Source organism: Entelurus aequoreus, linkage group LG14 (genome assembly GCF_033978785.1).
Source record: "Entelurus aequoreus isolate RoL-2023_Sb linkage group LG14, RoL_Eaeq_v1.1, whole genome shotgun sequence".
In the NCBI taxonomy this organism is placed as follows: Eukaryota; Metazoa; Chordata; class Actinopteri; order Syngnathiformes; family Syngnathidae; genus Entelurus; species Entelurus aequoreus.
Window position 1 is genome coordinate 12,392,290 of NC_084744.1, and position 25,687 is coordinate 12,417,976.

Genomic DNA, 25,687 nt, shown 5'->3' on the forward strand with positions numbered 1-25,687 from the left:
ATCACTTTATGAGTGGGGCACCTTTTGGATTCCAAATATATTTAATGGGATTTTATTCATCTTTTCACTGTGATTACTCAAAAATAATAATAAATTAAAATCAATGGTGCCCTGCATTATTGATCTTTTTAAGGCTCTAATTACTTCACATCAAACATTGCTTTCTGAATGTTTTTGGCAGTGGGGGAAATACTGCATATTTCAGTTTTATTATAATAAACAAAGTTGTCTTTGACAGGAAAGGCTTTTTTTTTAACTTAATATCAACCTGAAGTTGATATACTGTAGAGATTTACTGTAAGCGTTAAATAAAGTAAAAAAAATTATAATTTAACTTTTTTTTAACAAATTTTAACATTTTAATAATTGAGACCCTTTATGGTCCCAAGGTAGAAAAATAATTAAAAAAAATTAAAAATCCATATATTTTGTTATGGTTTTGAAAATGAAAAATATCAAATTGGCCCCCGCATGCTTTAATTTTCCCGTGTGCGGCCCTCAGTGGAAAAAGTTTGGACACCCCTGCATTACGCCAAACAGCACAGAGAAAAGCCTCAAAACTTCTGGAACAAAGTAATTTGAAGTGATGAGACCAAAATTTTACTTTTTGGCCACTCGCCCACAAACAAAAACCTCTCAATTTTACAATTTAATCGCTAATCCTAAACACCAACACTAACCAACCATAGCAGTTACGCAGTGCTTGCATTTGACGTCATTTGATTGACGCTCTGAAGGCATTAAACAAGGTCATGTGACAAAAACGTACACTTATCGCAGCTGTTGCGCGTCAATGCATACGTCTTAAATGCCCCTGCTGAGGCAGGTCACACAACACGACAACATCCCCCTGAATCATTAATGATCATTAATGCCACCCAGACACAGGCAAACATTGACCAAGAACCATGAGGCCAAAAACCAGCAGGTCACGGCAACTCCCAGACAAACAAGACCAGGACGTCGAAGTGCAGGAAGCATTAAAAATTAATCCACATAAGGTCAATAGCAGCACACTTCCCAGCTGCTCGTACAGCCGACACGGTAAATCAAGTCTCCGCGACACTTGGTAGGCAGCCACGTTTATCTCCAGGGACACACTTGGCCTACAGGCGTGTATAGAAAGATTTAATTACAAACAAAGCTTTGAGACGTCATGGCGATGTTTGCTCCTCAGAATTCTTTAACATCCATCCATTCATTTTCTACCGCTTATCCCTTTCGAGGTCGTGGGGGGTGCTGGAGCCTATCTCAGCTACAATCGGGCGGAAGGCGGAGTACACACTGGACAAGTCGCCACCTCATCGCAGGGCCAACACAGATAGACAGACAACATTCACACTCACATTCACACACTAGGGCCAATTTAGTGTTGCCAATCAACCTATCCCCAGGTGCATGTCTTTGGAAGTGGGAGGAAGCCGGAGTACCTGGAGGGAACCCACGCAGTCACAGGGAGAACATGCAAACTCCACACAGAAAGATCCCGAGCGCGGGGTCGAACCCAGGACCTTTAACATAACAATCAAATATTTGCAACATAATTATAGAAAAAAAAAAATTCAGTGCATTTTATGGTGTTTTTGAAGCTTGATGTTTTTCATAACAGATATATTTGTCACGACTTGGTCCTTGGCGTGGATTGTTTTTCCGAGGTGCAAAGCAACTTGACTGGACACGGCTTGGAGGTGAGTACATAATTAAATATAAGGACAATAAAAAGGAATAAACAAAAGGCGCTCACAGAGGAGGTAACAAACTTGGCTATGAAACAAAAGACATGCACGTGGCCACAAAAACTATGAACAATAAACACAAACTTACTTGACATAGAACATGGCATGAAGACGCGATCATAAAGAGGGCAGAGAATAAATGTGCAGAGAAGGTGATGTCGCCAGGAAGACCAACAGAAAAAGACAGATTTAAATAGTAACATGATCAGTGACAACAGGTGTGTGACTCAAAACGTGAAACAGGTGCGTGACAGGACAGGTGAAAACTAATGAGTTGCTATGGAAACAAACAAACCAGGAAGTGCAACCAGGAACCAAAAAGAGTCCAAAAAACAAACACATGGCCAAAACAAAACATGATAAACAGACATGACAGAACCCCCCCCTTACGGACAGATCCCAGATGTCCAAAAACAAAAAACAGGATCAAGAGTCATGGGAGGGCGGGAGGGGGACATGGCGGTGGGTCGCCGAGGCATAGTCATGTGGCGGCGGCGAGTGGAACGCCGCCGCCACAGGCGAGGTGGGCGACCCGGGAAGGGCCACATGCGTGGCCGACGATCAGGTGGGCGCACTTGGCGTGGCGGACGACCAGGTAGTGGCCACAACCGTGGCAGACGAGGAGGCAGGCGCGTCATCGTCATTGCAGGCGTGGAAGCCGCAGATGACGCAGGTGCGGGTGCAGCAGACGGCGAAGCTTGGCGTGGCACTTCAGGCGGCGAAGCTTGGTCTTGGCCGCTTGGAGGGTCTTGGCTGCTTGGAGGGTCTTGGCGAGGGTCTGGGTCTTGGTCTTGACGAGGGTCTTGGTCTTGGGATGGTTGGTCTTGGACTTGGTTGGTCTTGGTCTTGGTATGGTTGGTCTTGGTCTTGGTGTTGGCATGGGGGGTCTTGGACTTGGTCTTGGCATGGTGTGTCTTGGCATGGGGGGTCTTGGACTTGGTCTTGGCATGGTGTGTTTTGGCATGGTGTGTCTTAGACTTGGTCTTGGCATGGTGTGTTTTGGCATGGTGTGTCTTGGACTTGGTCTTGGCATGGTGTGTCTTGGCATGGTGTGTCTTGGACTTGGCGTGGTGTGTCTTGGACTTGGCGTGGTGTGTCTTGGACTTGGCGTGAGGGGTCTTGGACTTGGCGTGAGGGGTCTTGGACTTGGCGTGAGGGGTCTTGGTCTTGGCTTGAGGGGTCTTGGACCTGGTCTTGGCTGGGGTCTTGGTCTTGGTGGGGGTCTTGGTCTTGGTCTTGGCGAGGGTCTTGGTCTTGGCGAGGGTCTTGGTCTTGGTCTTGGTGAGGGTCTTGGTCTTTTAGAGGGTCTTGGTCACTTGGCGGTTCTTGGTCTTGGCATGGGGGTGCTTGGTCTTGGAGTGGAGCTGCGACTGGCGGCACTTGGCGTCGTGGAGCTGCGACTGGCGGCACTTGGCGTCGTGGAGCTGCGACTGGCGGCACTTGGCGTCGTGGAGCTGGGCGTGGTGGAACTTGACGTGGTGCAGGTGGAGGTGGCCTAGCTGGAGGCTGTGGCTTGGCAGGTCGAAAGACTGGTGGTGGCGGCCGTGCTGGTGGCTGTGGCTTGGCGTGACGAAGCTGACCCACCCCACCTGAACAATTCCCAGCCCTAGCCCCCCCCCCCCCCCCCCCCCCCCTCAAGGAGCGGATCCCAGACGCGCTCCCCGCGGTCTGGAACCATCTTTTGGGGTGGGTGGAGGGAGGTCGGGAGGGGGGCAGAATCCTCCCCTCCAAACTGTCCAAAAAGTCTCTCTTTTTCTACCTGGGACTTTGTGAGTGAGAAAATTTTTTTTTGTGACATGGGCGTGACTTGAGTCCTGGGGGGCGGGGCATGAAAACTGGGTGACTGTGATTGACATGCTCTTATTTCTAAAAACATGTTTTGATAGTGCTCTATCTTGGACTTAGAGTCTTTTGCTGGGGGCTGGTGACCAAAAGAAAAAGAGTTCAGAAAAAAAAAATCCTGGTCTGTGATGTCATCCTGGGGAAGCCGGGCAGGCTGCGGCCCATTTCCGCCCGGAGGGGGAGGAGCTTGCAGGAGCGCCGCGTTCTGTCCGCTCACCTTCCCTGACGTCCTCTGTCTGGAGCGGCGCTTCCGGGACTGCGGTGACGCAGCGCCATCCTCGGACCAAATGGAGCTAATCGGAATTAGCTTGCCATTTGGCCCCCACATCAAATCTCGGTCCCCCATGGCACCTAGCGCTTCCCACCTTCCTTCCTCCATCCGCCAAGTTGCTTGCGGAAAAACGGATTGCTGGCGACATCTGTCACGACTTGGTCCTTGGCGTGGATTGTTTTTCCGAGGTGCAAAGCAACTTGACTGGACACGGCTTGGAGGTGAGTACATAATTAAATATAAGGACAATAAAAAGGAATAAACAAAAGGCGCTCACAGAGGAGGTAACAAACTTGGCTATGAAACAAAAGACATGCACGTGGGCACAAAAACTATGAACAATAAACACAAACTTACTTGACATAGAACATGGCATGAAGACGCGATCATAAAGAGGGCAGAGAATAAATGTGCAGAGAAGGTGATGTCGCCAGGAAGACCAACAGAAAAAGACAGATTTAAATAGTGACATGATCAGTGAAAACAGGTGTATGACTCAAAACGTGAAACAGGTGCGTGACAGGACAGGTGAAAACTAATGAGTTGCTATGGAAACAAACAAACCAGGAAGTGCAACCAGGAACCAAAAAGAGTCCAAAAAACAAACACATGGCCAAAACAAAACATGATAAACAGACATGACAATATTTTACTTGGGCTATTTTACATACTTTAACTTTTTTGTACTCAACATTCCATATTACTATTTTATTTGTTTTAGAACAAAATTAGAATTGTAATCTAATTGTTTGACTTTATTTACAGTTTGAATTATTATATTAAATCAAAATTACTTCGGTACTCTTTCTTTCTGTACATTTTTATTTTCTTGGTTGAACTTTTCATTATATTTGTATTTCTATTTTGTGTTATTACAATTTTTACAACTATTTTCATGTCAACACAACATTTAAATTATATTTTTCCACAGAGAAAAAACACATACAGTCACGGTCAAATGTTTACATACAGTTGTGAATGGCATAATGTCATGGCTGTCTTGAGTTTCCAATAATTTCTACAACTCTTATTTTTTTGTGATAGAGTGATTGGAGCACATACTTGTTGGTCACAAAAAACTTTCATGAAGTTTGGTTCTTTTATGAATTTATTATGGGTCTACTGAAAATGTGACCAAATCTGCAGGGTCAAAAGTATACATACAGCAATGTTAATATTTGGTTACATGTCCCTTGGCAAGTTTCACTGCAATAAGGCGCTTTTGGTAGCCATCCACAAGCTTCTGGCAAGCTTCCGGTTTAATTTTAGACCACTCCTCTTGACAAAATTGGTGCAGTTCAGCTAAATTTGTTGGTTTTCTAACATGGGCTTGTTTCTTCAGCATTGTCCACACGTTTAAATCAGGACTTTGGGTAGGTCATTCCTTTACCACTTTTGACATGTGTTTAGGGTCATTGTACTGTTGGAACACCCAACTGCGCCCAAGACCCAACCTCCGGGCTGATGATTTTAGGTTGTCCTGAAGAATTTGGAGGTAATCCTCCTTTTTCATTGTCCCATTTACCGTCTGTAAAGCACCAGTTCCATTGGCAGCAAAACAGGCACAGAGCATAATACTACCACCACATGTGTAGGCATTAAATGCCTGACCTTTCTCCTCCAAACATATTGCTGGGTATTGTGGCGAAACAGCTAAATTTTTGAAAAGGTGAGGCTTTTAATCCCAGGAACACCATTCCTACGGTCAAGCATGGTGGTGGTATTATCATGCTCTGGGCTTGTTTTGCTGCCAATGGAACTGGTGCTTTACAGAGAGTAAATGGGACAATGAAAAAGGAGGATTACCTCCAAATTCTTCAGGACAACCTAAAATCATCAGCCCGGAGGTTGGGTCTTGGGCGCAGTTGGGTGTTCCAACAGGACACTGACCACAAACACATGTCAAAAGTGGTAAAGGAATGGCTAAATCAGGCTATAATTAAGGTTTTAGAATGGACTCCTCAAAGTCCTGACTTAAATGTGTGCATAATGCTGAAGAAACAAGTCCATGTCAGAAAACCAACAAATTTAGCTGAACTGCACCAATTTTGTCAAGAGGAGTGGTCAAAAATTCAACCAGAAGCTTTTGGATAGCATGTGAACAGCCTTCCCCTCCACATTAGGTCAGCCCAGAGCCTGGGGGTCTTCAAAACCTTTCTTAAGACCTACCTCTTCTCGCTAGCCTTTACCATGAGCTGAGCATGCCCACTAGGCCAACATTTCTAGTCACCCTCGTTTTTGTTTTTTTTCAATTTATCACACTTTTTTTATTTCATTATTTTTATCTTGCAATTTTACTTTTTATCCGAACACTTTCACCGTATTTCTTTTGAACATCTTGTTTAGCTTATGCATTATTTATGTTCTTTGTTTTGTTTTTTTGCTCTATGCTTTTGTCACGGTTGGGGTTGCAGCTTGCTGCGGGGTCGTTCTCCCGGAAATGCAAAACGGACAACTCTGGACGAAAACGTGCAGGTAGGAGATGATTTATTTCTGATAAATCATAACTGAATACAAACAGACAAAAACAAAACAAAAGGGATGCGTGCCGATCCCACGGGAAGCTAAGGTAACTTACTTAGCACAGGAATCATAGAACTCGGAAACAAGAATACCCACGTAACTGTTGCGAATGCAAATGAAGCCACGACGAGTGACCGGAAAAAGGCAGGCTTAAATAGAGTCTCTGATGAGCAACAGGTGAGCGTAAAAGGCAGGTGAAAATCATAAGTAACCATGGTGACTAAACTCAGGAGGTGCACAAACAGGAACTTAAGGAGTCCAAAACAAACCGATAACACAAAACATGATCCGGATCACGGATCATGATAGCTTTTTAACCTATAAAGCACTTTGGTCCAATTTTAAAATTTTGGAAACGTGCTATATAAAGAAAGTTGCCTTGCCTTGCCTTACCAAAAGCACCTTATTTCATTGAAACTTGTGAAGGGACATGTAACCAAATATTAACATTGCTGTATGTATACTTTTGACCCAACAGATTTGGTCACATTTTCAGTAAACCCATAATAAATTCATAAAACAACCAAACTTCATGAATGTATGTGCTCCAATCACTCTATCACAAAAAAATAAGAGTGGTAAAAATTATAAGCTCTGTTTATTGTGCACATTTTTATTTATATAAATCTGCTCGCTTGCCGATCACTGCATTAGAAGATATGAAAAAGTAACCTCGTAAAGCAGAGTGGACTTTAAAAGGCTGCAGGCGAGGCATCAGGCGTGTTCAGTGACCTCCCTGCAGCTCCACGGAGGGCAGAACTATCACACACGACACGTGTAGTTATAATCAAAGCGGTGGGGGACATAAAACACTATTAGCTCTCTAAAGTGACAGGATTTGGCAAAGCTCTCAGCATGAACAGCTGTCATAAAAGAATATAGTCAATCAGAGGCATCAATAGAAAGAGGGCAGACAGACTGATAGGACACGACAGCAGAGAAGTGTGACAGTGCACCACTACATCCAGTAGATGGCACTGTGATGAAAAAAAAACTACCTATTGACCCAAATGTAAGGCAGTATTTCTTTCTTTGAAAAATGTATAACCAACAGGTGGCGCCAAACCCCTTCTCTACAAGCGAATCACTTTTCTTCCTGTCACTCACACACGCCAAATTGAATAGTCCTGTTTTGAATGCCAAACAGAATCCTCAAAAAAGTGTCCCTGCCAACTTTCCCTGTCCTTTCTCTGAGGCGCGTCGGGCATCAGCAGCCCTCTGCCCTATGTTGCCATGGAAACAGCTGAGTGAGTGAGGGTAAATGATAAAAACAAATCCTGCCTGTCAACAACCATGTGACCTGAACAGCGTCCCTAAAAGCATGACTAGCATTTTTTAATTAGGCTTGGAAGCATTAGTTGGGCGCCGCAAAATTCTGCGTAGAAACAAGCTATCAATCTGTCAATCCTTTCCGTGTCCGGGCCAGGTAAGGTTCCCCGTGTTGAGTCAAATTAAGTCACAGGCTCCACTCCTTAGAGTGTTCTAATAAGAGAATTCTTATTAGGGTGTTTCCTCCCGACTCCTGTTTTCTTTTCTCTGTTGTGTGGAGCAACCCTCTGCCCTTTGTTGCCATGGAAACTTTGACATAAAATGATTGAAGTCCACAAATTTTACCTAGCAACAGGCAATATTTTTTATTTAGAAGGTTTTAAACACCAAACATTAAAGGGGCCTGATTTTTCCTACAAATTGGTACCTGTTTTTGTATATTTGGGATCAGCAGAAGTCCCAAAATATTTAAACGAGCCGTTTGGATTCTACACATTTGTGACATTTTTCCCAAGTGTGACGTCAGTGGGTATGTCCATACATGGTAGAAATTTACCCAAACTGCTTTGCAAGAGTCTGCCTTTGTAGTCTGCGCTGTAGTCAATACGCTCCTTTTTTTCACTATCCTCTTGTTGTGGGGCAGCCTGGCTCGTACATGCACATGCATCCTCCGCTGTTGCCATTTCTAATAAAAAGTAGCGTATTGTCAGTAGACTCAATATGGAAGCGCTAAAAAATACATGGGTGACAGGGAGAAGTCGCCGTCACAGTGGCGCCACGTAAATAAGACTGGCCGCAAAACTCCGCATCCTGAAGAGACGGTCAGAAAGCAGATTGAAGATGGTCTGTAAAACATAATCTTTGCAACATTTTGCCCAAAGAACCACCATTACATGTTATGTAGACTACAGGGAAGTGTTTTAAATGTAAAAAAAAAAAATCATAATATCCCAGCAGGCACCATACATTAAAACTGCGTTGGGAACTTTTTGAATTAGGTCCTGACGTTGAGCAACTCAAAACATAACGTTGCAACATGCTTTTTGACAACGTTTAATCCAAACAAAATGAAAATAGCTAAAGTTGCTCCAATTTATAAGACTGGAGATAAACATCAATTTACAAATTATAGACCTGTTTCTCTACTTCCACAATTTTCTAAAATCATTGAAAAACTGTTCAATAACAGATTAGAAAGTTTCATAAATAAAAATAGAATACTCGAAGAGAACCAATATGGATACAGAGCTAATGTTTCAACTTCAATGGCTTTAATTGAAATTACAGAAGAAATTACCAATGCAATAGATAGTAAAAAATGTGCAGCAGCGGTTTTTATGGATCTAACTAAAGCATTTGACACAATTAATCACAATATTTTAATCAAAAAACTAGAACGATATGGCATCAGAGGGTTAGTCTTAAACTGGATAAGAAGTTATCTAACGAACAGGAAACAATACGTGAAGCTAGGCGAACACACGTCTACAACGCTAAATATATCCTGTGGTGTACCTCAGGGATCAATACTAGGACCTAAATTATTCAATCTCTATATAAATGACATTTGTAAAGTTACAAAAGATTTAAAGTTAGTATTATTTGCGGATGATACAACAGCGTTTTGTTCAGGAGAGAACACACAGGAGATAATACAAATAATAACAGAAGAAATTAACAAATTAAAAAGATGGTTTGACAAAAACAGACTATCGTTGAATCTTAGTAAAACTAAAATAATGCAATTTGGTAACAGTAGAAGAGAAAGTCAAACACAAATACAAATAGATGGAGTAGAAATTGAAAGAGTAAACGAAACCAAATTTCTAAGTATAATGATTGATGATAAATTGAACTGGAAATCTCACGTAAAAAATATACAACATAAAGTTGCAAGAAACACGTCAATAATGAATAAAGCAAAACATGTTCTAGACCAAAAATCCCTTCATATTCTCTACTGCTCACTAGTGTTACCATATCTGAGCTACTGTGTAGAAATATGGGGAAATAATTACAAAAGTACACTTCATTCATTAACGGTGTTACAAAAAAGATCAGTTAGAATAATACATAATGTTGGATATAGAGAACATACAAACCCTTTATTTATTGAATCAAAAATACTGAAATTCCACGACATAGTGAATTTGCAAACAGCTAAAATTATGCACAAAGCAAACTATAACCTGCTACCCAAGAATATACAACAATTCTTCTCAAAAAAAGAGGAGAAATATAATCTTAGAGAAAAAACGTAATTTAAAACATTTGTTTGCACGTACAACACTTAAGACCTTCAGTATATCAATATGTGGAATTAAATTATGGAATGGATTAAGCAAAGCAATCAAACAATGTACTAATATGATACACTTCAAGAAACTCTTCAAACTTAAAGTGTTTACAAAGTACAAAGAAGAAGAACCATGACAAACATTCTCAATTTATTTCATCCATCCATTCATTCATTCTTAAAGTAATCTTACTTATCTCATCATATGAAATATGACTTACTTCACCAATTATTATTATTAAATTCTTACTATTATTTATTTATTTATTTTTATTGTAATTACTTAGGGAGTTTATTGTGAAAAAATTGTGAACAGGAAGTGAACAAAAAGATTTGCAACTGTTATGTAAAGAAAAGGGGTAGGATTAAATAAGCTCTGCTTCTTCCTACTCCTTTTCGAACATGTTGAAAAGAAACTGGAAATTGTGATGTATCATGTTGTATGCTTGCATGTTCCAAATAAACTCAAACTCAAAACTCAATGTTGGGTTCTGACGTTGATTTGACCCCTGAATTTTGGTCATTTCCTAACCAATATTCTACAACACAAATACAAAGGTTGAAACAAAATGCAACCTGCTCAGTGGCATTGTGGTTAGAGTGTCCGCCCTGAGATCGGTAGGTCGTGAGTTCAAACCCCGGCCGAGTCATACCAAAGACTATAAAAATGGGACCCATTACCTCCCTGCTTGGCACTCAGCATCAAGGGTTGGAATTGGGGTTTAAATCAACAAAATGATTCCCGAGCGCGGCCACCGCTGCTGCTCACTGCTCCCCTCTCCTCCCAGGGGGTGAACAAGGGGATGGGTCAAATGCAGAGGACAAATTTCACCACACCTAGTGTGTGTGTGACAATCATTGCTACTTAACTTTAACTTTTTGACAACGTTTATTCAATGTCATGTTGTGACGTTCATTTGACCATTGAAATTTGGCCATTTCCCAACCAACAACGTGGGTCCAATGTTGGACATCAACGTTGGCTCAGTTTAAAAATAGAACTATTTTGCAACTTTGTTTCAAAGTCAGTTTTAAAGGACATGTATGTATAATCAACGTTATATCTTCTGCCTGCTGGGATGACCCCTTTAAGTTTCCTACCAGGCGTCTCTGTCCTTTCTCTGTCTGGTAGTGCAAAAATGCACTTTATTAATATTTTTGAATGTTTTTATTATAAGTATTGTGTTTGTGTGAATTTTATCTCAAATAGTTCTTTATTTTGTTGATTTACTGTTATTTGATTTTACCCCTTCCTGTCATTGCATACCGTCAGGCTTCCATAGTTTCCTGTAACTCCTGTAGCTCCTCACTTTGCTACTTGCAATGCTGAGGAAGCAGAGCAAGGAGTCACAGAGAAGGTGTTTATGTGATTTTTTTACTTCATTTTCAGAATAAAGCCTACTGTAAAGAAGTCCATTGTGTAATGGCTGTCTGCAAACCCATCACAAGTACAGACCCGTTACACATGTGCTTGCAAAATATATTTTTCTGTCCTCAAAATATGCCTTTCCGACCTCAAAATTAAGACACAAATATAATGCCATATTCTATCGCTTCCGTTTTGTTTGTTTTCGCTACTGCAGCAAGGCGCTGGACAAGACTCCGTCCGCAGCACTCGCACTGTGGGCTCAATGAAGGAGCAGACAAAGTTTCATATTGCGTGATTCAATCAAACAACGCGACAGATTTGGATGGAAATGAAGACGGCATATCTCTGCCAAGGACCCAAACTTTGCGGAAATATATTCACAAATAGGAGAATTATTATAATAGTAAAGAGGAAGAGGCACCATTCTCTTACTTTTTGCAACACCGGGGAAGAAATTATATCAGCGAGCTTGAAAAATGTCTCGCCTATAAGCTATGTGAAGGAGCCCAGAATTGTTTTTATTTGAGTGTACAAAATATTTCAGGGTTCCTCACAAGGAAACCTTACAATGTATTTGTGGAAGTTGCGTCCTCGCAGTCTCACTGTCAGACACGGCACAGGAGCCCAGCGCACAGGTTTTAACAAGGTTTCAATGCTCATATGTTTTCACAAAGTTTTCTATCCAGCAGGACGCGACTTTTCAGCCACGTCCGTATCCTCCCTCTCCTCTTGCGCCCGGCCGCTTACTGTTAAAGACAACAGATGATTAGATTAACACGTAGCATCTGTGAAATCTAATCAGCTGTCAGCACTGCCACGCCCCCGTCTGATGGTGCTCTGTCCTCAGCACCATGGACAGAGGCGGTGACCTTTGCTCCTGCAGACAGCGCTGGCCACATCTCCCTCAACAGTATTAAACAGGGTTCGTACACCTTTTCCATGGCCAAATTCAAGCACTTTTTAAGGACTTTCAAGATGAATTTTCCAGTTTTTCCAGTACCCTTCAAAAGGCGAAAACCAGTGTGAATCAATCCATAGCCTTGTTGTTTGAGGTCACCAAATGCTGTCTGTAGGAAAAATAGGGAAAATCTGCTAAAACCTAAGCCTAACATTGAAGCAGCAGTTATCATTAACTGAATGGGGCATAAAAAATGAAGCAGTGTTTCTGTAGACTATTCAATGTCATTGGTGTTTGGAAACGTGTCTCCATTTGTGTTGTTTGTCAAATTTCTTGTTCTTTTTCTTATTTACAGCACTCAATGACATCGAACAGCACGGATTGATTCACATCGTATTTGTGCTTGTAAACTGCATAATGTGATATAAATGCACGCACCCTCAAAATGTCAATTTCACTCATTTATTAACAAAACTGTTCCAAGGATAATAAATTAAAGGACAATATTTTGTTTGTTTCACAACACCTCAGTCACCTTTCATTAACCATTTCTAGCCTTAAAACTGTGGCTATGATAACAAATGAACAAAAAGGCAAAAGTTAACTTTTTTTGCTTTCACCGAGGTAGCCAGACAAGTTAAGTAGACAATGAAAATAATAGAGCCAGAAATGCATACAACCATGTTGTGTGAAAACTACAAAATCATTCATATTAACTCAGCTCTAAGTTGTGAAAAAGGTTACAAATTCTACATTACAAGACCTTCACAGTACAAACAAGTCCCTTAATGGACTAATAATTTCCATCCAATGTTCATTAAAACGACAACCTCCCAGCATGATGGACCGATGCACCACTGTCCTTTTGGGGGCAACACGGAGCCGTACATACGGCTCTGGCATGTAAGATCAAGCGTGTAGCTTTCATTTTTAAGGAAACTTATTTTATTTTTTTCCATTTTATAATTTGCCTATCGATATACGTCAGTGACGTGCGGTGAGGTTCTTGACTGTTGAGGCACTGACTTCATCACAGTCAGATTTACAAACATATGAACCCTAAAGAGTATCTTATTCACCATTTGATTGGCAGCAGTTAACGGGTTATGTTTAAAAGCTCATACCAGCATTCTTTACACATACAAACTAGCACACAAAAAAGCACATTTAATAAAAAAAACATTATTATGGTCTTACCTTTCTTGCTGGACATTCACACAGCCAGCCTTTGCGTGTGTACCACGCCGTTTGAAAAGATCGGGTCTTCTGTCCCGAAGCCAAAAGCAAACCTTTTAGCTCCGGCGTTGGTCTACCTTTAATTATTACCTCCTGCTTCGATTGAAAGTCCAGTTTAGAAAACTGTTTTATTTTACATATTTAACCCCCCATGTTTTTAATAAAAGTTCAGACGAGAGGAAATAAACAATCGCTGCACTTGACTTGCTTTTTTTTTTTTTGCTTCTGCGGCCGAGGAATGATCTCTGGGATCACTACCGCCCTCTACCACCAGGAGGCCGGATTACTGCGAGCCTCAGCCAGTACATCTTTTGCAGCAGTTTTATGAATGCTCAGCACAAAAAATATGTTACACACATACAGTTGTTGACAAAATACACTGTACATTATATACCTCAGCTAACTAAACTATGCCATAGTTTAGTTAGCTGATATAATTCATATAGCAATACGGTCTCACTGCACAACAGTTAGCCGAGTCATTGCGCACAATCCATGTTGAGGCACAACTGAGTGACGTGCCTCAACTGGCTGCTGATCACCACACCGTCTCTTCTCAGTATTTGAACGGCAAATGTGAAAATAAAAATAATCTAAAACTGGTGAAGTTAAATGGAAAATAACTTTAGTATAATCACTAGATACATATAACAATTTAATTAATTTTTTTTCTTTTTACATTTTTTTTCTTTCCATGATGGCAAGTGAGGCCCCGCCTCCCCTGCCTCTACTGACTGACTGCACGTCACTGATATACGTATATATACGTATATATATATATATATATATATATATATATATATATATATATATATATATATATATATATATATATATATATATATATATATATATATATATATCCATCCATCCATCTATCTTCCTCCGCTTATCCAAGGTCGGGTCGCGGGGGCAGCAGCCTAAGCAGGGAAGCCCAGACTTCCCTCTCCCCAGCCACTTCGTCCAGCTCTTCCCGGGGGGTCCTGAGGCGTTCCCAGGCCAGCCGGAAGACATAGTCTTCCCAACGTGTCCTGGGTCTTCCCCGTGGCCTCTTACCGGTCGGACGTGCCCTAAACACCTCCCTAGGGAGGCGTACGGGTGGCATCCGCATTACTGAAGACGCCGCACCGATCTCACGATCCACTCTTCCCTCACTCGTGAACAAGACTCCGAGGTACTTGAACTCCTCCACTTGGGGCAAGATCTCCTCCCCAACCCGGAGATGGCACTCCACCCTTTTCCGGGCGAGAACCATGGACTCGGACTTGGAGGTGCTGATTCTCATCACAGTCGCTTCACACTCAGCTGCGAACCGATCCAGTGAGAGCTGAAGATCCTGGCCAGATGAAGCCATCAGGACCACATCATCTGCAAAAAGCAGAGACCAAATCCTGCAGCCACCAAACCGGATCCCCTCAACGCCTTGACTGCGCCTAGAAATTCTGTTCATAAAAGTTATGAACAGAATCGGTGACAAAGGGCAGCCTTGGCGGAGTCCAACCCTCACTGGAAACGTGTCCGACTTACTGCCGGCAATGCGGACCAAGCTCTGACACTGATCATACAGGGAGCGGACCGCCACAATCAGACAGTCCGATACCCCATACTCTCTGAGCACTCCCCACAGGACTTCCCGAGGGACACGGTCGAATGCCTTCTCCAAGTCCACAAAACACATGTAGACTGGTTGGGCAAACTCCCATGCACCCTCAAGGACCCTGCCGAGAGTATAGAGCTGGTCCACAGTTCCACGACCAGGACGAAAACCACACTGTTCCTCCTGAATCCGAGGTTCGACTATCCGGCGTAGCCTCCTCTCCAGCACACCTGAATAGACCTTACCGGGAAGGCTGAGGAGTGTGATCCCACGATAGTTAGAACACACCCTCCGGTTCCCCTTCTTAAAGAGAGGAACCACCACCCCGGTCTGCCAATCCAGAGGTACCGCCCCCGATGTCCACGCGATGCTGCAGAGTCTTGTCAACCAAGACAGCCCCACAGCATCCAGAGCCTTAAGGAACTCCGGGCGGATCTCATCCACCCCCGGGGCCTTGCCACCGAGGAGATTTTTAACTACCTCAGCAACTTCAGCCCCAGGAATAGGAAAGCCCACCACAGATTCCCCAGGCACTGCTTCCTCATAGGAAGACGTGTTGGTGGGATTGAGGAGGTCTTCGAAGTATTCCCTCCACCGATCCACAACATCCGCAGTCGTGGTCAGCAGAACACCATCCTCACCATACACGGTGTTGATAGTGCACTGCTTCCCCTTCCTGAGGCGGCGGATGGTGGTCCAGAATCGCTTCGAAGTCGTCCGGAAGTCATTTTCCATGGCTTCCCCGAACTCCTCCCATGTCCGAGTTTTTGCCTCCGCGACCGCTGAAGCCGCACACCGCTTGGCCTGTCGGTACCTGTCCACTGCCTCAGGAGTCCTATGAGCCAAAAGAACCCGATAGGACTCCTTCTTCAGCTTGACGGCATCCCTCACCGCCGGTGTCCACCAACGGGTTCTACGATTTCCGCCACAACAGGCACCAACTACCTTGCGGCCACAGCTCCAATCAGCCGCCTCGACAATAGAGGTGCGGAACATGGTCCACTCGGACTCAATATCCAGCACCTCCCTCGTGACATGTTCAAAGTTCCTCCGGAGGTGGTAATTGAAACTCTCTCTGACAGGAGACTCTGCCAGACGTTCCCAGCAAACCCTCACAATGCGTTTGGGCCTGCCAGGTCTGTCCGGCATCCTCCCCCACCATCGCAGCCAACTCACCACCAGGTGGTGATCGGTTAGAAAGCTCCGCCCCTCTCTTTACCCGAGTGTCCAAAACATGAGGCCGCAAATCCGATGACACAACGACAAAGTCGATCATGGAACTGCGGCCTAGGGTGTCCTGGTGCCAAGTGCACATATGGACATCCTTATGCTTGAACATGGTGTTCGTTATGGACAATCCGTGACGGGCACAAAAGTCCAATAACAAAACACCACTCGGGTTCAGATCCGGGCGGCCATTCTTACCAATCACGCCTCTCCAGGTTTCACTGTCGTTGCCAATATGAGCGTTGAAGTCCCCCAGTAGAACGAGGGAATCACCCGGGGGAGCACTCTCAAGTACTCCCTCGAGTGAATCCAAAAAGGGTGGGTACTCTGAGCTGCTGTTTGGCGCGTAAGCGCAAACAACAGGTCCCTTTTAGGGTCGCGGGGGGTGCTGGAGCCTATCTCAGTTGCATTCGGGCGGAAGGCGGGGTACACCCTGGACAAGTCGCCACCTCATCACAGGGCCAACACAGATAGACAACATTCACACTCACATTCACACACTAGGGCCAATTTAGTGTTGCCAAGCAACCTATCCCCAGGTGCATATCTTTGGAAGTGGGAGGAAGTCGGAGTACCCGGAGGGAACCCACGCAGTCACGGGGAGAACATGCAAACTCCACACAGAAAGATCCCGAGCGCAGATATATATATATATATATATATATATATATATATATATATATATATATATATATATATATATATATATATATATATATATATATATATATATATATATATATATATATATATATATATATATATATACACACAATATATATATAGGATAGATTAGAAAAATTATAATTAAAAAATAGGCTTTGCGACCCCGTAGGGAATAAGCGGTAGAAAATGGATGGATGGAAATTAAAAATTAAACAATAAAAATGTCTTACTTGGGACTACCAGCGGGCCGGACTTTGGACGCTGGAGGGCCGTGTCTGTCCCGCAGGCCATAGTTTGGGGACCCCTGGGATAGATTAAAAAAAATATATATATATTTATTTATTTTTACTCGGGACGACCCGCTGTATCTGGCCTGCGGGCCGTAGTTTGGGGACCCCTGTTTTACAGTACCGCTTGCAGAGCGGCGCATCAGTGTTTATAGCTTCACTTTTATTGTTAGTTTTTAAGCCAAAATACATCCATTCTCCTTCGTCTGTCTCCACACTGTTTCTGCTTTTAAGTGCTCTGTGTGTGTGCGTGTTCACTCAAATGCACCTCTGCTCATATTACAAGCAATGTCACCAAGGCACGCCATCATGTACACGAAAAATAAAAGTACCAGAATTTTTAAAAGGCAGTATAGTACCTTTTTTAATTCATTATTACCGCAGTATTTTATTAGTATACCGGTAAGCCGTATAACCCTATAAAAAATAAACAAATCCTCACTAAAATTCACAGGGACGTCATCTCCTCTTGTAGTGATCTTGCAGCTCTGCCATCTTATCCGCTTTAAAGGAAGTGAAGCAAGAACGAATCCATTATCTCAGCTGTGCATCTCCCTGCATGCTAGACACTTCCTGGGCTCACCGCGAGTCGTCGGGCATTAAGTCGTCGCGTTCACAGCGGGGATTAGATGAGACGAGACGAGCGGATAGCTTTCAGGATGAATCTGAGATCGAGGGGAGGAATGTTCAATCAAGAGGAAAAGTGCCCAGCTTCTTTTTCTTCTTCTTCTTCTTCCTTTTTTTCTGATTTGAGGTCTCTGATCATGAGTCATCAGGGATGATCTGTACGACCATGACTAAGATTCGAAAATGTTGCACCTGTCAGAGGAGCCGTTGTCTGCCACTCTAATGACCAGACAGGCCTTCCGGCATGTCCTTGCAGGAGCTCAATGAAGCAGAAAATAAGAAAAAAAAGTAAGCAATAGCTTCTGCCTCTAAGGGGTCTAATACACAACACTGATGACACTGAAAATAGACCACAACCTGTCTTTTTAGGCTCAAAATGAACAGAAAACCCATCGTCAGCAAGCCACATTTGTTAAACAGTGTCCTAATGTGAACCTGCACCAATTCGTCGTCTTGATGGCTTGTTTGAGTCCTTTTAATTAAAAACAAAGGAGTGAGAGGGCGGCAGGAAATACGCACCACTCCTCCCTAAATGACCAGCAGAGGCACTGGCAGGCGGGGGTGGAGGGATACAGGAAGGGAAATGTATGATTGGTTTAGTTGGTGGTGTTGATGGGTGTGATGACCTGAGGGAGAAGGAAAGGGAAAGGCCGGGCGAGGATGCTAAACATTGGCTTTAATACATGATTTAGTTTTGTAGCCAAGGTTTTTTTTACTTACAACTGAATTGATCTCAAATTGCGGAAAATGTCAGAAAAAACACTTTTTTATGTAGTAAACAACCCACTTTGGTTGAACTGCTACAACAATACAGATGTCACTTAGGCCACTAAGTCTACACTAAGTCGTTTAACCCCTTAAACGAATAATTATTTAGCCTAAGCCCCGTTTCAGCCACACTAAACCAGCGTTTAAGGTCCCCCTCCTCGGACAAATTTTTACACGGCTAAGTGCGCCGTGTATTTCTTGATTCTCCGGGCCTTAGCTTTGTATGGACTCATTGATCGTTTACAAACTGAGCTTGGAGAGGAAGTGACGCCAGAAAGACCGCGCCCACACAGGAAGTGACGTCAGAAAGAACGAGCTACAGCCAGCTTCATAATGAAGCAGTTTCGTAACTCGGAGCTAACCACTGGAAATATGAAGGTGAGTCATCCAGACATGCCCGTGTTTCTCCTTCTTCTACATGTACAGACACTTGTGGAAATCACACATGAATACCTTAAGAGAAAGCAATTGCAGCTATTTGGGATACAACACTCAGACGGCAAGAGAACTTTCGAGTGTCTGGCCGGGTCAGCTGTGATTCTACTTAGCGAAAATCTTTGTCCATTTGTCGAAGGAGAGACAACGAGAATGCGAGCTCCCGTGGATGTGATAAAAAAGGTAGCGTGTGCTTTGTATTACCTGGCCGTCGAGAAAAACAGCGAATGCATTTGGACTAGCAAAGCAGACCGTATCAGTTATTGTCCGCCATGTATGTCGCCGACTCAACGTCTAGGTCCAGAGTATGTAAAGTCACCAAAAACTAATGGACAATGAAGGTGAAGGCAAAAGAGGGAGTTACCTGACCAGATATCTAGATCCCTGGATTAATGTTAAATGTTCTTTATCACATTGTTTACGTGTCTAATAAAGATTTGATAAATGTATGATGTCTCAGGTGTGATTCACTACAATAGGGCCCCACAGCACACTGGATTCCAGTTAATTGAAATACCACTAGTCTGGATATTGTTTAAATAAGTTAAATTTAAGAACTTGCACACAAAGCAACACTGGAGGTGACTATGGTGTGCGCATTTTTTGCGAATGCGTACTAGGTCGCGTTGCACCAGCGGACGGAGGTGGGCGGGGGTCTTAAACGGTGGCATTGTTGTGTGTGGACATAGATAAGTTTAGGTGTGATTTACCCTGGATAACCTTATCCGGCTTAGTGTAAACGGGGCCTTACTTGACTATGGACAAAAAAAGCTGAAAAAATTGCTTTTCTTGGCCTATTTGTTAGCTTCCCGGTTCATGGAGGATGTAAGACAATGGGCCTGTACCGTTTTATATCATAGGTATGGTGGTGCCAAATGTAAAAACTAATTTAGACTTTTGAAGCTGATATATTTTGAATGTTGATCTCACTTTTCTCACATTTAGCCTAGATTTAGCTAATTTTATTCACATTTGAGGTAGAAATTAAATAGTTAACATCCATCCATCCATTTTCTACCGCTTGTCCCTCTCAGGGTCGCGGGGGGTGCTGGAGCCTATCTCAGCTGCATTCGGGCGAAAGGCGGGGTACACCCTGGACAAGTCACCACCTCATGGCAGGGCCGACCCAGATAGACAGACAACATTCACACTCACATTCACACACTAGGGCCACTTTAGTGTTGCCAATCAACATTTGGAGGTGGGAGGAAGCCGGAGTACCCGGAGGGAACCCACGCAGTCACGGGGAGAACATGCAAACTCCACACAGAAAGACCCCGAGACCGGGGATCGAACCCAGAACCTACTTATTGTGAGGCACATGCACTAACCCCTGTGCCTATATGGTGTACATTAAAGGCCTACTGAAATTCAAACGGGAATAGCAGATCCATTCTATGTGTCATCCTTGATCATTTCGCGATATTGCCATATTTTTGCTGAAAGGATTTAGTAGAGAAAATCGACGATAAAGTTCGTAACTTTTGCTCGCTGATAAAAAAAGCCTTGCCTGCACCGGAAGTAGCGTGACGTCACAGGAGCTAGTATTCCTCACAATTCCCCATTGTTTACAATGGAGCGAGAGATTCGGAGCGACAAAGCGACGATTACCCCATTAATTTGAGCGAGGATGAAAGATTCGTAGATGAGGAACGTTACAGTGAAGGACTGGAGAGGCAGTGATGGACTTATCTTTTTTCGCTCTGACCGTAACTTAGGTACAAGCTGGCTCATTGGATTCCACACTCTCTCCTTTTTCTATTGTGGATCACGGATTTGTATTTTAAACCACCTCGGATACTATATCCTCCTGAAAATGGACATTTAAAGTGACTTTTATCTCCAAGACAATACATCGGTGACACACTTAGCTACTGAGCTAACGTGATAGCATCGTTCTCAAATGAAGATAGAAACAAAATAAATAAACCCCTGACTGGAAGGATAGACAGAAGATCAACAATACTATTAAACCATGTACATGTAACTACACGGTTAAAAATTCTCAGCCTGGTAAGGCTTAACAATGCTGTTGCTAACGACGCTAAGGCTAATTTAGCAACTTAGCAACCGGACCTCACAGAACTATGATAAAAACATTAGCGCTCCACCTACGCCAGCCAGCCCTCATCTTCCCATCAACAGCCGTGCTCACCTGCGTTCCAGCGATCAACGGCGCGACGAAGGACTTCATCCGTGGGTTTGGCAGCAAGCATCGGCTAGGCGTAGTAAGTAGTCCTTGTTGTGTTGCTGTAAGTATTGTACTTAGCCGCTAAGACACCGATCGATCCCACCTACAACGTTCTTCTTTGCAGCCTCCATTGTTCATTAAACAAATTGCAAAAGATTCACCAACACAGATGTCCAGAATACTGTGGAATTTTGTCGAAGAAAACAAGAGGTTTTTGTATCGGGTCGATGGGGTAAAACCACTTCCGTGGATTTTGTGACGTCACGCGCATAAATCATATCCAAAGGAGTTTTTCAACCGGACGTGTGGCGGGAATTTTAAAAGTGCACTTTATGTGTTTCAATGTTAAGATTTCATCATTGATATATAAACTATCAGACTGCGTGGTCGGTAGTAGTGGGTTTCAGTAGGCCTTTAATATAATATATAAATATTAAATGTTAAATCTAAATGTTAAACTTAAATATATATGTTTAAAACTAAATGTTAAATCAAATGTTAAATTATTTTATGTTTTACAGACCATTTTCAAGTCTTTTCAGGATGCGCCATTTTGTGGGCGGTCCTACAGTATATACTGTACGTGGCTCCACTTCGACAGCGTCTTCTCCCCGTCATCTTTGTGGTCGTTTTTAGCGCTTCCATAGCAAGGCTATTAAATATAAGTTAAAACTATATGCTACTCTGTGTAAGAAATGGCAACAGCGGAGGATGCATGTGCATGTACAAGCCAGTCTGCCCCACAACACAAGAATAGAGAAAAATACGTTTATTGATCACAGCACGGACTACAATGACAGAAAGAGCTTTGGCATAATTCATACCGTACTGTATATGGAGATATCAGCTGACGTCACAGGGCAGAAAACGTCACAAACAGAGAAAATTCCAAACGACTCGTTGAGAGGAAGTATGAAGGAAGGCAAGATTGTTTTATAAATATCTCAGCCATGGCCCATGGTTTGATATCAAATTTCCGGGACTTATGCAGATCCCAAATACACAACGGAAGATACCAATAGGCAAGAAAAGTTGGTTTTGCAAAATAGGGTCCCTTTAAATCAAATGCTCAATATAAATGTTAAATATAAAAGTGAATCTAATGTTAAATATAACTGTTGAATCAATCTATCCATCTATCCATTTATAAATGATAAATCTAAATGTCAGACACCCCCCACCCCTATGACTGCCGACTACACTTAACATTTAAATTGAACATTTATATTTACACTGAACATTTGTGTTGCTATTAAACATTTATATTTGGATTGACCATTTATATTTGGATTTAACATTTACATGTAACATTTAGATCTAACATTTACATGTAACATTTATATTTAATATTTACATTAAACATTTACATGTAACTTTTACATTTAGATTTAACATTTATACATAACATTTAGATTCAACATTTAGATTTGACATTTACATGTAACATTTACATGTAACGTACATTTAACTTTTACATTTAACATGTATATTTGACATTTACGTGTAACTTTTACATTTAACATTTATTGTACATGTAACATTTACATTTAACTTTTACATTTAACATTTACATGAAACATTTAGATTCAACATTTACATGTAACTTTTTACATTGAACATTTAGATTTAACAAATGTATTTGTTGAATCGAAATAATTTGGACAAAATAAAAGCATGTTTTATTGTAAGTCTATGAACTGGAGTATGTTTAAAACTATATTTAGACGTACTATTATGGTTTATTTTGTCAGGAAAACTAACGTCCGAACGACTGCAATGCATGCTTCTGGGCACACGTGCACACGGTAGCAATGATTGCGTCTATCGCTTATGTGGCGATACTGTCTTTATACACAAATCTTAACAATTAGACTCAAAGATATTCAAAATGAAGCTGGAGGCACCACACGTGCCTGACTTCTTGATTAACTTGTGACTTATTGCAGGCCAAACTCAAGATGCCGTTTGGGCAACCCTGTTGTATAGTCCAACATATTTTGGAGAGGAAGAAATGTTGTAGTTCTATTGTGTGTGGAATGTCAAAAATATACTATTAACCAGTAAATATTGCATGTTCCATTTTTTTTAATTTGTAAACTACCATATTTTCCGGACTATAAGGCGCACTTAAAATCCTTTTTTTCCCCTCAAAACTCGACAGTGCGCCTTATAACCCGGTGCGCCTAATGTAATGAATAAGTTAGGTTGAGCTTACCCACCTCTGCGCTATTTTATTTGGTACATGGTGTAATGATAAGTGTGACCAGTAGATGGCAGTCAAACATAAGAGATACGTGTAGGCTGCACTATGATGGCAATATGTCTCAAGTAAACAACGCCGACATTTTATATGTTCCATTGAAAATATAGAACATTACACACAGCGCTCAAAAATCTATCAAAAAGTTTTAGTACGACTTTGGTAAACTATGAAGCTGCACCGCTCGAAGGATTGTCGGCGCATTAAACATACAAGTATTATTATGGTGTGTGTATAAGGTGAGACATATTATCTGGCGTTTTGTTTCGCAATATTATGCAAAATAAACTTTTCTGACTTTCTGGTACCTGCTGATCTGTATTTGGGATCTGTATAAATCCTGAAAAATTGCGCGCGTCCGCTCCGGCGCCGTAGTGGATAAGCTTCTTCTTTTTCTCTATCTTCTTGTTATGTGACATTCATCCTCCACTATTGTCATTTTGAATATAAAGTAGTGTAAAGTTCTTACTTATATCTGCCAGTAAACTCGCCAAGAAAGCGCTAAAACATACCGGTATAGTGAGTTATATTATTCACCCAAGGAACTTTAGTTATTAGAGTTCTGGTCGAACGGTTTTTCACGGGACACATTTCCTGTGTTGTTGTTTCCGGATGAGGAGATGCTGCTCCGTTATTGATTTAAGTAAAGTCTGAATGTCATTAAAACAGTTAGCTCCATCTTTTGACACTTCTTCCACACCTGTCCTTGCACGCTACACCGCTACAGCAAAGATGACAGGGAAAAGACGCTGACAAAGGTGAGCCACGTAAATAAGACCGCCCACAAAACGGCGCATCCGGAAGCGACTGTCAGAAAGCGGCTTGAAGATGATGTGTAAAACATAATCTATGCAACATTTTGACCAAAGAACCACCATTACATGTTATGTAGACCACAAGGAAGTGTTTTCCATTTAGAAAAAAATAATAATAATATGACTCCTTTAATGCGCCCTATAGTCCGGTGCGCCTAATATATGAAAAAAGATCAAAAATAGACCATTCATCGGCAGTGCGCCGTATAATCCGGTGTGCCCTATGGTCCGGAAAATACGGTATTATTTTTTAGCCAGCAGGTTACTTCCTGGTTCATGGAGGGTAATGTAGAATACCAGGACATTATCATGTTTTAGGGAGGAGGTACAGTTCCATTGTAACTTTATAAAGAAGAGAAAATAAATATCTTGAATAAAATAGAAAAATATCAGAATGAAGTATTTTTGTTTATTTGTTAGCGAGCAGGCGAATTTCTGGTTTATGAAGGAAGCCATGAGGACACTACGACTCTCCCATAGTTTCTCAAACTCTTGTGCAGTTTATCCATATTAGCAGATAATAATGTGTTTATTATGTGACAAAAACTCCCTTTAAAAAAGAGAAAGAGCAGTGAGATGACTAATATTTGGCTGTAGATCAGTACTGATAATGAAAGCTATGCCAATTTGTACAGAGTGCATCCCTAAAGTGCTTCAGGGCATCAAATGAACTCCCACTGTTTGCAATAAAAAAAAAGCAAAACTCCATCAAGACTTAACAACAGAAATGATGAATACAATTAATATACTCCATTTAATGAGATGCATCTTTCCGAACTGAGTAATGAAAGGTTTTTGTTTGGGAGCCACTTTAAAGGAGGCCCTTGTTGCTGTAGAGAGCATGTCTGGATCTTATTAACCCACTTTTAGAGCTTCGGCTGCTGTCTCCGTCTTCAATGAGAGACGCTTCAGTTGATAAGTAGCGCGCTAACGCTTGAATATTTCATAAAGCTACTTTTTGCTGCAGCACGTGTGCTGTAATTGACAAGAGAGCATCATATATCACTTAAAAGTCAGTAAATGCTAATGGTTCATTGAACGCGTGATATGCTACTTGTGGGCTTATACAGTTTCTGTGGCCTAGCACACACATACAGAATGGATGGATCCATTAGACATATAAAACATAAAGATAGTCCATGTTTAATCACAGTTTGAAACTATTAGCGAAGGAAAAGTGTCAGCAAATTGGTCAATTAACCGCTTCCGGAACGATATGATAAGTGCAGCTTTTAAGAGGTTAGAAGCTGTTATATCATATACTGCTTGTTCATCAATAATCTATGCAGCACAAATATAATATATACAGTCGCGATCAAAAGTTTACATACACTTGTAAAGAACATAATGTCACAGCTGTCTTGACATTATCAT

General features: G+C 42.0%; 1 protein-coding gene across 5 annotated transcripts in view; it reads right to left on the reverse strand.

Annotated features, from left to right (window-relative positions):
- Positions 1-25,687, reverse strand: part of sytl5 (synaptotagmin-like 5) — a 122,421-nt gene that overhangs the window by 73,109 nt on the left and 23,625 nt on the right. The window contains exon 2 of one of the 5 annotated variants that reach the window (XM_062068942.1): positions 17,161-17,234. The exons of the other annotated variants lie outside the window; for them this stretch is intronic. The gene's annotated coding sequence lies outside the window, so the exon portion shown is untranslated. The remainder of the gene's footprint in view (positions 1-17,160; positions 17,235-25,687) is intronic. 5 annotated transcript variants of the gene reach the window in all.